Source organism: Ovis aries, chromosome 7 (assembly GCF_016772045.2).
Source record: "Ovis aries strain OAR_USU_Benz2616 breed Rambouillet chromosome 7, ARS-UI_Ramb_v3.0, whole genome shotgun sequence".
Classification (NCBI taxonomy): Eukaryota; Metazoa; Chordata; class Mammalia; order Artiodactyla; family Bovidae; genus Ovis; species Ovis aries.
Window position 1 is genome coordinate 36,051,266 of NC_056060.1, and position 16,015 is coordinate 36,067,280.

At 41.0% G+C, this 16,015-nt stretch overlaps 1 protein-coding gene across 8 annotated transcripts in view; it reads left to right on the plus strand.

Moving 5' to 3' along the window:
- Positions 1–1,919: 1,919 nt before the first annotated feature.
- SNAP23 (synaptosome associated protein 23) overlaps positions 1,920–16,015 on the plus strand; it is a 44,905-nt gene continuing 30,809 nt past the window's right edge. For all 8 annotated transcript variants that reach the window (XM_060419134.1, XM_042253033.2, XM_060419136.1 and 5 more), the window contains exon 1: positions 1,920–1,984. The gene's annotated coding sequence lies outside the window, so the exon portion shown is untranslated. The remainder of the gene's footprint in view (positions 1,985–16,015) is intronic.

The window sequence follows — 16,015 nt, forward strand, 5'->3', positions numbered from 1 at the left end:
CAACTTCTTCACTCTCCTCCCTCACTTTCATCAAGAGGCTTTTAGTTCCTCCTCACTTTCTGCCATAAAAGTGGTGTCATCTGCATATCTGAGGTTATTGATATTTCTCCCGGCAATCTTGATTCCAGCTTATGTTTCTTCCAGTCCAGCGTTTCTCATGATGTACTCCGCATAGAAGTTAAATAAGCAGGGTGACAATATACAGCCTTGACATACTCCTTTTCCTATTTGGAACCAGTCTGTTGTTCCATGTCCAGTTCTAACTGTTGCTTCCTGGCCTGCATACAGATTTCTCAAGAGGCAGGTTAGGTGGTCTGGTATTTCCATCTAACTCCTCTCTATCAGTAGATGACTTTGTCTCCTACTTCACAGAGAAAATAAGAGGCCAACAGATGAGAACTTCTTTAACTTCCTGTTACTAAACATACAGATTTACAAATACTTCCTGTCATTAAAATTGAGGAGATATCTTCTCTATTTTGATTCCAAGACCTTTCCTTCCCTCAGTACTTTGGACTGCCTCTACTCCTACCCACTCAAGATCTACTGACTAGTGCTTCTCTTTAAAACTATTTATTTTCTCAGTTGTATCTTACCTAGCATGCTTAAGTTTTTCCTGTCTTAATTTTAATAGCAACCAAAAAAGCAGAAACAAAAAACTTGAACACTTGTCCTCTTTCCCATTCCCTTCAAGACCATACTTTCCAAAAGCATTCTATAATGTGTCCTCATTTCTGCATCTCCTCTCTCCAAACTACGGCAATCTATCTTTAACTCTTGTCATTTCATGACATAGCTAAGATCACCAATGACCTCTGTGGTGGTATTTCTCAGATTTCATCTTCCTTGACTCCTTAGGAATAGACAACTCCTTTGAAACTTTTTATTTCCAGCACTGTGCTGTATTCTCAGGGGAGCCTGGAGCAATTTCCTGATCTACTTTTAAACTTTTCAATATTCTCAGTGATCATGGTAAACTGTAGGCTCACTTTCAAAAGTACAAGATTTTCCAAGACTTGGCCATTGCCAACTTTTAAGAACTCATTTCCCGCTTCACTGGAAGATATACGAGGAGCTTAGATGAACTACAAGGAAACTTCCAGAAGGCACTATGGTCTTCTTGGACTCTCCGATGCCCGCAGTCTGGAGACCTCTATTCCCGCCCCCACCCCTACTTCCCACCCCCACCGCCCCCACCCCTACTTCCCATCCCCCCCACCCCGCCCCCGTACCTCCGGTGCAACTCCTACTTATCCTTCATGACTTCAAAACTCACTTCCTCCGGGAACCCTTTCAGATACCCTAAGAATAAAGCTCTTAGTCCCTTGTGCGCCAGTGGCGCCTCGGATGTTCTGTATGCCAAGCACTATATTCTGTCCACTATAATGTGTTTCCCACTTCCCTGGTGGCTCAGACGGTAAAGCGTCTGTCTACAATGCGGGAGACCCAGGTTCGATCCCTGGTTTGGGATCCACTCCAGTACCATTGCCTGGAAAGTCCCATGGACAGAGGAGCCTGGTAGGCTACAGTCCATGGGGTCGCAAACAGTCGGACACGACTGAGCGACTTCATTCATTCATTCATTCATAATATGTTTACAAATCTATCTCCCAGTCTAGACAGAGGTCAGGGAAGGCATTCTATTCGCCGCCTTTTCCTCAGCATTCATCCCGCACAAGGCCAGGCACATGGGTTGCCCTCAGTGAAAGTTTGTTGCCTGAACACTGCCCACCTTTGGGCGGTACTCGAATTATCCGGTAAACGGGTGAGTCCCAGGGCTCTCCGCCTGCGTGGCAAGGAGATTTAAAGCCCTCGCACGGTGATTGGCTCCAGCTACAGGGGTGTGTCCGGGCTCGCCGCGCCGGGGAAGTGCGCAGGCGCGCAGTGCTGGCGAGCGCAGGCGCAAGAAGGTCGCAGCTGGGAGTCCGGCCTGCGGGTGTCCAGAGCTGTAGCGGCCGGAGAGTAGTGGCTGGAACTCTGCTTGGTGAGTCTCCAGGAGTGGGGAAGAGTGAGCTGGCCGGGGAGAAGATTGGGATCATAATCTCAAGGAGAAAGAGTGTATCGTGACGGTTGAAAAGTTGGTGAGGTCGGGCTTAAGGGGAGGAGGTGGCGCTCTGACCGGGACTTGGCAGGTCCGGCCCTGATCGAGGACGCTAGACGCCGGGAGACTTATCAAGCGGCCAGAGGAGGAAGGGTGGAGGGTGGTGGTTCTCTGGACTCTTCCTAGAAACCTAGCAGAGGTAAACTCCCACTCTCTAACTTCCCGCCCTCACGGTGTTGCTGCGGTCGGGATTAATAGACTGTATGGTGGCCGCAGTGATCAGAGAAACTCTGAACTAGTTGTTTGAAGGAGGGTACTGCGGTTCATAGCATTGGAGAGTCCATTCTGTCCAGGGAAGTCCAGTTTTAAAACGCGGCTTTACGGAAGACACACGAAGGAAAGGGTCGGTAAAGGATCGAATTCCACAGGGTAAGCGGGGCGGGGGAAAGTCCCGGAAAGTGTTTCACATGGGACTTTTTCTCATCGTTAGTGACCACAATGCAAGGAAAGGCAGATGGGAGTTAGAGGAAACCGAAATTCGTCAAAGTTGGGAAAAGAAGATGAGAAAGGAGTATTAACTTACATCTCTCGGGGAAGGGTGGGAGCAATAGGGAGAGGAGAGTATGGAAATTGGCAGCTTCTGACAGTGATCCCTCAGCACTGTGAAAATACTGTAGCGTCTTTGTAGCAGATCGGAGAAGGCAATGGCACCCCACTCCAGTACTCTTGCTTGGAAAATCCCATGGGCGGAGGAGCCTGGTAGGCTGCAGTCCATGGGGTCCCTAAGAGTTGGATACGACTGAGTGACTTCACTTAAACTTTTCACTTTCATGCACTGGAGAAGGAAATGGCAACCCACTCCAGCGTTCTTGCCTGGAGAATCCCAGGGACAGGGGAGCCTGGTGGGCTGCCGTCTATGGGGTCACACAGAGTCGGACACGACTGAAGTGACTTAGCAGCAGCAGCAGCAGCAGATACTTTAAGATTTGAGAGTGATATTACTCTATCTGCCGTGGTGCCCTTAAGATCGGTTTTCAGATGTCCCAGTGAGATACTGCAAGTATGGCTAGATAGAAATGGTTCTTCCACTTTCTTGTCTTGCATGGAAATTCTTGAGACATCATTAGCAAGAATACTTTGGCATCTCATCTTGAAACATTTCATAGCAAAATTTTTAAATATTACTGTTTCCGCTGCCAGCAAAGTTGATGCCAAGGCATGCAGTGATCACCTGTCATTCATTCCTTTGGCAAGAGGTAATGAGAAAAAACACATTCATGTAAATAATTAGGAGAAAAACCTTTTATATGACTCTGCTCCTTTGACAGGTCATGTGAAAGTAAATAAAATGATCATATAATTTAACCTACAACTTAAATGTTTATCAGTGTTGCTGGAGTTCTTTTTTTAGATGCTTATGGTATGTGAATATGCACTAGAAAATTGCTTTTGTCTTAGTTCCAGAGAAGGAATGATTTATTTGTGCCATTATTTTTTTTTAACAATATTACACTCTTTCCTATAAACAGTAAAATTTCTGTATGCATCTTAGTGTTTGTCTCGTTTACTCTAAATCAACTTTAGTAACAAGCTCACTGAACTACAGGTCACACCTTTTCTAATCATTGGGAACAATACCTTGAGCCAAGAAGAAAGCAAACAAATAGGCCCTGTTGCTCATGGGACACTTATGGTACTTCACTTGTTTTGAACCATTTGTTTTTTGTTGTTATAGTCGTTAAGTCATGTTGAACTCTTTGCGACCCCATGGATTGTAACCTGCCAGGTTCCCCTGTCCATAGAATTTCCCAGGCAAAAATACTAGAGTGGTTGCCATTTTCTTCTCCAGGGGATCTTCCCAGGCTAGGGATCGAACTCACATCTCTTTTGTTTGCAGGCAGATTGTTTACCACTGAGCCACCAGGGAAGCCCGTGAACTATAACAAAATCATTTCTTTTCAGCTTTAGTATATTTTTAAAAAAATGTTTTTTAATTGAAGGATAATTGCTTTTTACAAAATTTTGTGTTTTTCTGTCATTCATCAACAAGAATTAGCCATAGGTACACCCATATCCCCTGCCTCCCGAACCTCCCATCTCCCCCTTGGCAAAATCGTTTCTTGTTCTTGCTCTGCACTTTGGAAAATGCAGCTTTGGGCCTAATCTACTCATTTTTAAAATAAAGTGGAAATTGAACTACCTAAACTCTAATGTTGATGGACTCCAAAATTCTCTCAGCCTTGTGATGGTATTCATTATTGTGACACAGTTCTAACAAACTTATCTGGTGAAACCAGATAAAAGTAGAATAGCAAAAGGGAAAAAGAGGATTTTGCTCTTTGACGTTTTTGTGAAATCAGCTGAATTAAGGTACTTTGTTTCCCTCCTGTGGTTCCTATGTCTTAAACATTCTGAAATCTGTTTTTTTAACTCTTTGTACTTTGCATTCTATATATGTTAGCATTTATAATATATGACATTGCTTGCATCCAAGAGTGCTGAACCTTTTATTCCAGTGCTGTATTTTGTTTTCAGGTCTGTAGATTGACAGGAAAATAAATGACGGGGACTGGTCTTTTCTTTGTCTTGGGAGTGGTAGTGGTAGGGGCTTGGAACAGATGGATTCAGTGCCTCTAACAATTGGAGGAAGTGGATTGTGGAGCCAGGAAACAGCATCTACTGTTCTTTTGTAATATTGGTGGGGGTGGAGATGGGATTCCATTTTACTCATTTAAGTTCACTGACATTTTGGTTTTAATTTCAGTTTAGATTGAATTACTACTAAAATATTTAAGTCACTATTCACTATATTTTTCTGAAATTCCTTCATCTTCTTGATTTTTGTGAGTTCTTGTATATAAAACTTGTTTAAAATTTATTTTAACAATGTTTTGACAGTTGAGATTACCGTTAGACTGCCTCTTGATGCTTTTGGCTGCAAAGAATATAATCAGTCTGATTTCGGTGTTGACCATCTGGTGATGTCCATGTATGGTCTTCTCTTGTATTGGAGAGGGTGTTTGCTATGACCAGTGTGTTCTCTTGGCAGAACCCTATTAGCCTTTGCCTTGCTTCATTCTGTACTCCAAGGCCAAATTTGCCTGTTACTCCAGGTGTTTCTTGACTTCCTACTTTTGCATTCCATTCCCCTATAATGAAAAGGACATCTTTTGGGGGTGTTAGTTCTGGACGGTCCCAACACTTCATGGCAAATAGATGGGGAAACAGTGGAAACAGTGGCTGACTTTATTTTGGGGGGCTCCAAAATCACTGCAGATGGTGATTGCAGCCATGAAATTAAGACGCTTACTCCTTGGAAGGAAAGTTATGACCAACCTAGACAGCATATTAAAAAACAGACATTACTTTGTCAACAAAGGTCCATCTAGTCAAGGCAATGGTTTTCCAGTGGTCATGTATGGATGTGAGAGTTGGACTGTGAAGAAAGCTGAGCGCCCCAAAATTGATGCTTTTGAACTGTGGTGTTGGAGAAGACTCTTGAGAGTTCCTTGGACTGCAAGGAGATCCAGCCAGTCTATCCTAAAGGAGATCAGTCCTGGGTGTTCATTAGAGGGACTGAAGTTGAAGCTGAAACTCCAGTACTTTGGGCACCTGATGCGAAGAGTTGACTAATTTATAAAGATCCTGATGCTGGGAAAGATTGAGGGCAGAAGGAGAAGGGGACAACAGAGGATGAGATGGTTGGATGGCATCACTGACTCAATGGACATGGGTTTGGGTAGACTCTGGGAGTTGGTGATAGACAGGGAGGCCTGGCATGCTGAGGTTCATGGGGTCGCAAAGAGTCGGACACGACTGAGTGACTGAACTGAACTTGATGCTTTTAAAATAAAATTCAGGGACTTCCCTGGTGGTCCAGTGGCTGATACTCCATGTTTTCAATGCAGGGGGCCCATGTTTGATCCCTGATCAGGGAATAAGATCCCACATGCTGCAACTGAGTTTGAATGCTGCAACTGAAAGACCCTGCATGCCACAACAAAGACCCAGAGCAGCCAAATAAATATTTTTAAAAGAAATAGAAATATTTTTAAAAGAAAAAGAAAATCCAAATTTCTTGGTATAGTAGATAAGCCCTTCACAAACTATGTCCTGTCTGCCTGTTAAAGCCACCTTCACTACTCTGTACACATGCACACGCATACATACACGTTTTATTCCTGCATGTCTGTATTGTGGCACTTTTTTTTTTTTTTTTTGACCATGCTATGCAGCTTGTGGAATTTTAGTTCCCTGAGCAGGGATTGAACCCAGGCCCTGGCAGTGAAAGCACCGAGTCCTTACTACTGGACTGCCAGGGAATTCCCTGTGGCACTTCTTTAATAGTCTAAGATCACAATTTTTGTTTTAGAGTTGATTGTGCTTTAATTCCCAGATTACAATCCTGAGATGTTTCATAATTACTATGAAAAATTATTATACTTTTACTGAGCACTACATTCTAGCAAGGTTTTAAATTCTTCGTGTAAGTTAACTTAGTCCTTACCACAGGACTTGAAGTATCAGTGAGAAAACAAGCACAGAGAAGTTGAGTAAGCCATAGTCACCATTTGAAACCATTGTGCCTCCAAATACTGGGTACTTAATCACTATACTGTATTGCTTTTTGTATAAACAAGAATGCCATTCAGTCTGCTGTGGGGGAGTATTCCTTTCTGGGGATTTGAATGCTTATGTTTTCTACCTGTGGCATCTGACTCTTCATATCAGAATATTTGAGAAGCTTACCCAAAAGCATCTAAGTGAACCTTTGAATCAGGGCCAAAGTACTTGGATGGCCTAGGTGAATATTTCACTCAAGCAGGATAAAGCCTTGCCAGTCATCCCCTCCTCACACTTGGTATTTCCCTGGCAGATACCATAGATATGTCTGCCAGATTGTGTCTTTCTGTTCCCCAGGAGTGAATGCTGCATTCTTGAGCCTCCTTATCTTTCTTATAAATCATCCCGTTTCTGTTCTCAGCCTTTCTTTTAGACATAGTCAGTGTAATTGATTACAATCACATCTAGATCTTCCTTCCCAGGATTATATCCTGGTTACTTAGAGTATAATTGTGGAAATCCCAAGGTTGAGCAAGACTTGAAAACTTGGTGTTGGACATCAAGCAATTAAGTTATAATAGATGTTTCTGTAAAACTGAAGTGTACTTTTGATCATTTTGATTAGTTGTTTTAGTGGTACTTTCTCCGTCAGCAGTATTATTTCTGTCTTGAATCATATGCTTCAGTGGTCTTTGAAACCAAGATATTTAATAGATATGATTCAGAGGAGTACTTCTTATATTTGCATAGTGGTTTTTTTTGGTGGTAGGGAGTGGGGAGGGCTTGGTATAAGAATACAGTTGCTCCTGTAGGAGGAAGTAGAAAGGAGACTTGAGAGAGGAAGTGAAAGTAGGAACCTAACACTAAATAAGACTCTCGTCTCATCTAAGTGCTCTCAGGAAGAATTAAATTTCCTAATCAGAGCATGGATTCTTTTTATCCTACTCTAGAATGTTTAGAGTATTTTGGAATACCATGTGCCTACTACATACATTCCAATGTACACACTGGAATACCATGTGAGTATACATGTGAACATTTTTTCTTATTTTCTTCCTTCCTTGTGTGTCAGCACTTCTAATGTTCCATGTTAAAAAAAGGAATTTAAGAATGAAATCTAAAGAAAAACTAAATTCTTTTATGCAGTAAGTGATGGTTCATATCTGAACTTCTGCTTCATTCTCTATAATCCTTTTTTCCTATTTTTTCTATTTATCCTCCATTTTTCATCTTTAGGAGTCTTCAAAAAAAAAGAGCTGCTTAAGTGTATTGTGTGTGTATGTGTGCATGCTCCATCATGTCCAACTCTTTTGCAACCCATGGACTGCAGCCCACCAGACTCCTCTGTCCATGGAATTCTCCAAGCAAGAATGCTGGAGTGGGTTGCCAGTTCCTCTTCCAGGGGATCTTCCCCACCCAGGGATCGAAGCCACGTCTCCTGCATCTCCTGCATCTGCAGGAGGATTCTTTATCACTGTGCCACCTAGGAAGCCTGTATTGTGCATATACTTGTACTTTGTTAGGTGCCATCCCAGACACCTAATAATTCATGACATGAGATACCACATGTGAGGTAGGGATGATTGGCAAGGCTTCCAACAGCCTGAATGAAATATTCACCACAGCCATCGAAGTATTGTGGCTGTGATGCTAAGTTTGCCTGGAAGCTTTCTGATTAGCTTCTCAGACATTCTGATACCAGGAATCAGATGCCATGGAGGATGTAACAAATAACATGAGTGAAAATGGGTAGTTTATTAATAATCGTTATTTCATGAGTCTTTACTCTGTGCTAAGCATGTTATGTAGCTTAACTATTAATAACTTTATTTCTGAAACAACCCTCTTGGTAGAACTGTTATCCTAATGAATGAGGAAACTGAGACTTGAATAGGTTAAATAAATTGCTTGGGTACCAGAGCTAGAATGAATTCATGGTCTATCTGACATCAGAGTCTGTGTTATGAACCACTACATTATGCTCATTCAACACAGTGTTTTAAAGTATCTCACGTTATCTGGAAGTAGCAGGTTTAGTCAGTGGAGAATTATAGCTGAAATTATATTCAACCCAACTAGGACTTGACAACATTTCAGATGGTCTTCGCCTCAGTCTAGGAAGGCTATAATCCTATAGAGAGGTAGAATTTATGTGCATAAAACAATTAGAAAACTGAAGTGAAATGGAAAACTGTATATATTTGGAGGCAATAGAGAAGAATGCTTTATTTTCCATATCCTAACTAAAGTTTAGCATGAAATACACATTTGCAAAAGAAACAAAGGTAATTTTCTTAACATCAGATATGTTCCTTTACTTGACAACAGATGCTTGAAAAATGCTTGTGGTATGTATTGAGAGAGACATGTTCTAGGACCAGGGTTCCTTTCTGCTGTGCTTTCAGACTAGGTAGGCTGCTGACTCCTCCTTGCTCTCCATCTTGCTCTCAAAGAGTTTTCAGTTCTCTTGGGGAGGTCACCATAGCTACATGGTACTTTTTACCCATTCCCTGTGACAGCCCTGGCCTACAGTTTCCCTCTTCAGTTGGACTCTGTTCCCTCTTGCCATTTTATGACCACACTCCTCTGCCTTTTCTTTCTCAGCTGCCATCAAGTCAATTCCCAAAAGTATACCCCCACCCCTGCCACTTCTCCAGTAAGGATTGTGTAGTATATTGAGAGCCTAAGAATTATACTTTATTCTCATAGCATAAAAAAGTTAGACTAGGTGATCTCTGAGGTTTATTTCCCTTTAGAGATAGTTCTCTGAGATGAGAATTAAAAAGAAATTTTATTCACACATAATTGGTTAATTAAGCAGAAAATTTCTGTAGGCTTATATTTTCCAGTTGGTGTTCCATGGAACTGTGGATTCTTTGGGATTAATAAAAAGCATTATTGGAAGGAAAGGTTTTATGGTCATCTATGTGTGAGTGGGAGTGAGAAATAGATTTAAGGGACTAGATCTGATAGAGTGCCTGATGAGTTATGGATGGAGGTTCGTGACATTGTACAGGAGACAGGGATCAAGACCATCCCCAAGAAAAAGAAATGCAAAAAAGCAAAATCGCTGTCTGAGGAGGCCTTACAAATAGCTGTCAAAAGAAGAGAAGCGAAAAGCAAAGGAGAAAAGGAAAGATATACCCATTTGAATGCAGAGTTCCAAAGAATAGCAAGGAGAGATAAGAAAGCCTTCCTTAGCGATCAATGCAAAGAAATAGAGGAAAACAATAGAATGGGAAAGACTAGAGATCTCTTCAAGAAAATTAGAGATACAAAGGCAACATTTCATGCAAAGATGGGCTCAGTAAAGGACAGAAATGGTAGGGACCTAACAGAAGCAGAAGATGTTAAGAAGAGGTGACAAGAATACACAGAAGAACTGTACAAAAAAGATCTTCAAGACCCAGATAATCAAGAAGGTGTGATCACTCACACTCACCTAGAGCCAGACATCCTGGAATGTGAAGTCAGGTGGGCCTTAGCAAGCATCACTATGAACAAAGCTAGTGGAGGTGATAGAATTCCAGTTGAGCTATTTCAAACCCTAAAAGATGATGCTGTGAAAGTGCTGCACTCAATATGCCAGCAAATTTGGAAAACTCAGCAGTGGACACAGGACTGGAAAAGGTCAGTCTTCGTTCCAATCCCAAAGAAAGGCAATGCCAAAGAATGCTCAAACTACCACACAATTGCACTCATCTCATACACTAGTAAAGTAATGCTCAAAATTCTCCAAGCCAGGCTTCAGCAATATATGAACAATGATGTTCAAGCTGGTTTTAGAAAAGGCAGAGGAACCAGACATCAAATTGCCAGCATTTTCTGGATCATTGAAAAAGCAAGAGTGTTCTAGAAAAACATCTACTTCTGCTTTATTGACTATGCCAAAGCCTTTGACTGTGTGGATCACAAGAAACTGTGGAAAATTCTGAAAGAGATGGGAATACCAGACCACCTGACCTGCCTCTTGAGAAATCTGTATGCAGGTCAGGAAGCAACAGTTAGGAAAGGAGTACATCAAGGCTGTATATTGTCACCCTGCTTATTTAACTTCTATGCAGAGTACATCATGAGAAACGCTGGACTGGAAGAAACAAGCTGGAATCAAGATTGCTGGGAGAAATATCAGTAACCTCAGATATGCAGATGACACCACCCTTATGGCAGAAAGTGAAGAGGAACTAAAAAGCCTCTTGATGAAAGTGAAAGAGGAGAGTGAAAAAGTTGGCTTAAAGCTCAACATTCAGAAAACGAAGATCATGGTATTCAGTCCCATCATTTCATGGCAAATAGACGGGGAAGCAGTGGAAACAGTGTCAGACTTAATTTTTTTTGGCTCCAAAATCACTGCAGATGGTGATGGCAGCCATGAAATTAAAAGACGCTTACTCCTTGGAAGGAAAGTTATGACCAGCCTAGACAGCATATTAAAAAGCAGAGACATTACTTTGCCAACAAAGGTCTGTCTGGTCAAGGCTATGGTTTTTCTGGTAGTCGTGTATGGATGTGAGAGTTGAACTATAAAGAAAGCTGAGTGGCAAAGAATTGATGCTTTTGAACTGTGGTATTGGAGAAGACTCTTGAGAGTCTCTTGGACTTCAAGGATATCCAACCAGTCCATCCTAAAGGAGATCAGTCCTGGGTGTTCATTGGAGGGACTGATGTTGAAACTGAAACTCCAGTACTTTGGCCACCTGATACGAAGAGCTGACTAATTTGAAAAGACCCTGATGCTGGGAAAGATTGAGGGCAGGAGGAGAAGGGCACGACAGAGGATGAGATGGTTGGATGGCAACACCAACACAGTGGACGTGGGTTTGAGTGAACTCCGGGAGTTGGTGATGGACAGGGAGGCCTGGCATGCTGCGATTCATGGGGTTGCAAAGAGTTGCACACAACTGAGTGACTGAACTGAACTGAATGTGTGAGTGGGACAAAGTTGAACAGATTTCTTCACTGCTTAAGACTTGATTTCCAGTCAAGAATTTAATGAGCCAGCCAGTCTATAATGTGAGGATAAACATGAACACTGGGAGGAGTTGGGAAGATATAAGAGTTAAATATCTTCATCGTAGAAAGTCAGTGGGTGATACCCAAAATTGACAAATATCAAGAAACAACACCATAAGCACGATTTAGAGATTGGGAGTTAAATACTAAAACAACTAATACTGTTGAAAATTTTTCTCTGGAGTCCTGGGAGCAGGAATTGGTTTGGAGGAAGAGGGAGGTCAGGGGAACTGCTATTTATTACTGCAGTAGAGCTATTTGATACCTCAAACCGTGTGTATATACTTCATTAAAATTAAACATGGAAGAATATTACTTCTTCAAAATAATTTTTAATAGCTGAATGACATTCCATCATGTAGTTATACCATACTTTTTCAATGAGATCTCTTATCATTGGTTATATAGACCTCTTTGAATTTTTTAACATTATAAATAATATTGGCACTAAGGTATTTTTGTCTTTATCTGTGATTTTCTTCTAAATTGATAAAAATGAGAAAAGGCCAGAGAAGAGGGATATTTTAATTTTTCTTGTATATATTTCATTATCTTTTGAGAATTTTGATTTTCTTAATCAACATTTCATCTTCTTAAATAGTGTTCAAGTTAAACTTTAATTGTATAGGAGTAAGAATTGAAATGGCCAGATAATCTGGATGCAGAATCCATCACTGCTTCCACTTTTCTGCCTTGTATTTTCCATGAAGTGATGAGAGGAGATGTCATGATCCTGGCTTTTTTTTTTTTTTTTTCCAAACTCCACAACTATGTATTAAACTATATGTTAGGCTCTTGACTCTTATCCACATGGTCTGGCTTATCAAATAGATGAGTTCTATTGAGCGCCCCCTCTTGGAAGCCTGTGGTGCGTACATCCTGAATTCCACAACGGACTTCTGGAACTGGGTTTTTAGAGATGAGTGTGTTTGTGTGCTTAATTGCTCAGCCATGTCCGACACTTGCGACCCCATAGGCTGTAGCCTGCCAGGCTCTTCTGTCCATGGGATTTTCCAGGCCAAGAATATTGGAGTGGGTTGCCATTTCCTTCTCCTGATCTTGGCTTTTTAATGTTGAGTTTTAAGCCAGCTTTTTGACTCTCCTCTTCCACTTTCATCTAGAGTCTCTTTAGTTCCTTTTCACTTTCTGCCAGTAGAGTGGTTCATCTGCATATCTGAGGTTGTTGATATTAAACTATACGTATTTTTAATGTAGCATTAAGACTTATTGATAGAAATAATAGTGTTTAACCTTTTGTAATGACCATTTTAAGTCTTTCCAGAAAATCAGCGTTTTAAAATATACTAGCATGTAAATACGGAGAAGGCAATGGCACCCCACTCCAGTACTCTTGCCTGGAAAATCCCATGGGCGGAGGAGCCTGGTGGGCTGCAGTCCATGGGGTAGCTAAGAGTCGGACACGACTGAGCGACTTCCCTTTCACTTTTCACTTTCCTGCATTGGAGAAGGAAACGGCAACCCACTCCAGTGTTCTTGCCTGGAGAATCCCAGGGACAGGGGAGCCTGGTGGGCTTCTGTCTATGGGGTCGCACAGAGTCGGACACGACTGAGGAGACTTAGCAGCAGCAGCAGCAGCAGCAGCATGTAAATAATGCATTGGTTGTTGTCTTATTTAGGTTTCGCTTCCTATTGCACAGTTATTAATAATAGCCAGGAATACCAGTTTTAAAGTAATTTTCTCTCATTACAAGAAGTAAAACTTGAAGTTTTTTTCCTTTTAAAAATACAGAAATACAAGTTTTCAGAATTTCAAGAAATTGGAAGGAAGAAGTTAATGAAGAAGGCTATAAGATGTATTCTTAACATGGTTGTTCTGTCATTTTCCAACCATTTTTCTTACTGGAAAAGAAAGGTGATCCATTTAATGTAAAATATACTTTTTATTTCAGTGGTGCCTACTCTCTAGCTGCTGTCATATATTATTTTAACTACATCTCTAACTTAGATTTTACACTGTGGCAGAGACTAGTTTGTTTAGTATAGGAAAAGCTACAAAATTAATGTTTTCCTTCCTGTCTTCCTTTTAATTCCTACTCAAACTTTTTTCTTTCATTAGTCTATTCTTTCTCATGGTCTTTCTCTACTCTTAAGACTTTCTCAGTTTTTTTTTAAAATTTGAGATATTATTCATATAAGTTAAAATTCACCATTTTAAAGTATACCATTTAGTGGCTTTTAGCATATTCATATGACTGGAGCCATCACCACTAATTCCAGAACATTTCCATTACCCCCAAACAGCCCCATACCTGTTGATAGTCGGTCCCACCTCTGCCTACCCTGGCAACAGCCAATCTACTTTCTGCCTTTATGGATTTATCTATTTTAGACATTTTATATAAATGGCATTATACAATATATGGGGCCTTTTGTATCTGGCTTTGTTCAGTAAGAATTAGGCTTTTGAGGCTCATACATGTTATAGCCTTTTTATATAGTTCACAGAGTTCTCATGGCAAGTATGCTAGAGTGGTTTGCCATTCCCTCCTCCAGTGGATCACATTTTCTCAGAACTCTACACTATGACCCATCAGTCTTGAGTGGCCCTGTACAAGTATGGCTCCTAGCTTCATTGAGCTCCTTTGCCATGACAAGGCAGTGATGTGAAAACTTTGAAAGAGATGGGAATACCAGACCATCTTAACCTGTGTCCTGAGAAACCTGTATGCGAGTCAAGAACAACAGTTAGAACCTTGTATGGAACAACTGACTGGTTTAAGATCGAGAAAGGAGTACGACAAGTCTGTTTATTGTCATCCTGTTGATTTAACTTATACTCAGAACACGTAATGCAAAATGCTGGACTGGATGAATTACAAACTGGAATCAATCAAGATTGCTGGGAGAAATATCAACAACCTCAGATATGTGGATGATACCACTTTAATGGCAGAAAGTGAAGAGGAACTAAAGAGCCTCTTGATGAGGGTGAAAGAAGAGAGTGAAAAAGCCAGTTAAAACTCAGTATTAAAAAAACTAAGATCATGGCATCCAGTCCCATCACTTCATGTCAGATGGAAGAGGAAAAGATGGAAGCAGTGACAGGTTTCCTCTTCTTGAGCTTTGAAATCACTGCAGATGGTGACTGCAGTCACGAAATTAGAAGATGATTGCTTATTGGCAGGAAGCTATAACAAACCTAGACAGTGACAAAAGCAGTGACATCACTTTTGCTGACAAAGGTCCATATAGTCAAAGCTGTGGTCTTTCCAGGAGTCATGTATGGATGTGAGAGCTGGACTATAAAAGAAGGCAGAACGCTGAAGAATTGATGCTTTTGAACTGTGGTGCTGGAGAAGACTCTTCAGCACCCATGGACTGAAGACTCCCATGGGCTGCAAGGAGATACTTTGGCCACCTGATGCAAAGAGCTGACCCGTTGGAAAAGACCCTAATGCTGGGAAAGATTGAAAACAGAAGGAGAAGAGGGTGACAGGGGATGAAATGGTTGGATGTCATTACTGATTCAATGGACATGAACTTGGGCAAGCTCTAGAAGATGGTGGGGAACAAGGAAGCTTGGCATGCTGTAGTCCATAGGATCACAAAGAGTCAGACGCTACTTGGCAACTGAACAACGACAACATGTTATAGCATGTAACATTCCTTTCTATGGCTGAATGATACTCCATTGTATGGACATTTGAGTTTTTCCCTGCCTTTTTTAAAAAAATGGAAGTATGTGTGTAGTTGCTAAGTCGTGTCCAACTCTTTGTGACCCTTTATAGCCTGCCATGCTCCCCTGTCCATGGAATTCTTCAGGCAAGAATACTGGAGCGGGTTGCCATTTCCTCCTCCAGGAATTGAAGTATACTTGATTTATAATATTTGTATTAGTTTTGGGTGTACAGCATAGTGATTCAGTTATTTCTTTTTTAGATTATATCCCACTATAGGTTATTGCAAGATTATAGCTATAATTCCCTATGCTATACAGTAAATCCTGGTTCTTTTATCTAGTTCATGTATAGTAGTTTGTACCTGTTAATCCCTTACTCCTAATTGTCCCTCCCCCCTCCCTCCCCTTTGGTAACCGTAAGTTTGTTTTCTGTGTCTGTGAGTCTGTTTCCATTTTGTATATAAATTCATTTGTATAATTTTTTAGATTCCACATATAAGCAATATCATATAGTATTTGTCTTGCTCACTTTGTCATTTCATTAAGCATGATCTCTAGGTCCACCCATGTTGCTGCAAATAGCAATATTTCATTCTTTTTTATTGCTGAGTAATATTGCATGATATATGTACATACCACATCTTCTTGAAGTATTCATCTGTTAGTGGACACTTGGGTTGTTTCCATGTCTTGGCTATTGTAAATAATGCTGCTGTGAAATTGGGGTGCATATATCTTTTTGAATTAGTTTTCATTTT